Source organism: Hyalella azteca, unplaced genomic scaffold (assembly GCF_000764305.2).
Source record: "Hyalella azteca isolate HAZT.00-mixed unplaced genomic scaffold, Hazt_2.0.2 contig17851, whole genome shotgun sequence".
NCBI lineage: Eukaryota > Metazoa > Arthropoda > Malacostraca > Amphipoda > Hyalellidae > Hyalella > Hyalella azteca.
Genome location: NW_025947620.1, coordinates 287,048 through 288,087, shown reverse-complemented (window position 1 = coordinate 288,087; position 1,040 = coordinate 287,048).

Here is a 1,040-nt window from a genome sequence, read left to right as displayed (position 1 = left end):
TAGTACTCAGCAGTTTATAATGTTTTACGCCTGTTGCAAGATTCATTTCAGTGATCAAGAGAAAATGACTCATCTTCCAAGAGATATCATTGTTTGTATTCGTGTGTAGATTTCATTTAACTGGTGAAAAATTTTCCCATAGTTACATTTGTTCAATTTCCTGTTTTTAAAAAACTTTAGCCCTTAATACGTACGGGAACAGCCTTTAGGGCGTAATAAATTATACCATGTGAATAAAAAATATAAATGCATATCAAACAACTCCATAAAAAACCGTAAAAGACGAATTACTGATCTAATTTTCGAAAGTTTCTATCTATAAATGTCAAATATAAATTTTTTAAGTTAATCTAAATTTTTGATAGAATTTCTTCATACCCGTTGCAAAATGAAATTACATGGAAAAATTTTTTGACTAATTCCTGCCTTTTTCATCCTCAAAATCAATCGTTAAATACGTACACCATATTTATTAATATTCACAACAGAATTATTTTTCCTCCGCAGCTAATTTCGATTTGAGTCTTCACCACACCACAAGCGACAGCTTCTCCAGCATTGAGACGAAAAGCTGCGTCACAAGCACATCAGATCAGTGCAAGCCTGACACTTTCTTCTTGGTGGACAGCCAAAACATCGCCCTCAATTCCACTGTACGTCTCAATAACTGCGCCTCCATCAACGTCAATAGCAGTTCCTTCGACACGAACGGACTTACGAGGGTCCTGGTAACTGGGAAAAGCAGCGACCAAGTTTGCAGCAGCCAGTTCGACCTTTATTTTTTCCGTGAGTTCTTTGTTTAGTCCTGAAAACTACAGTGACTAATAATTTTATATTAAAACTATTCGTAATGATTAAAAATATAATAAAGCCCTTTTGTCGTCGCGGAAATGTCTAGCTTTCATAAATATTTTTAAGCTTCTCAAATATACATATATTTAATAAATAAATTGATCTTTTTAGTTCCACAAGTGGATCAATTGAGTGACGCTGCAGGAGAAGTTTTTTGGCGCAACAGAAATTCGGCCAAAAGTTACGAG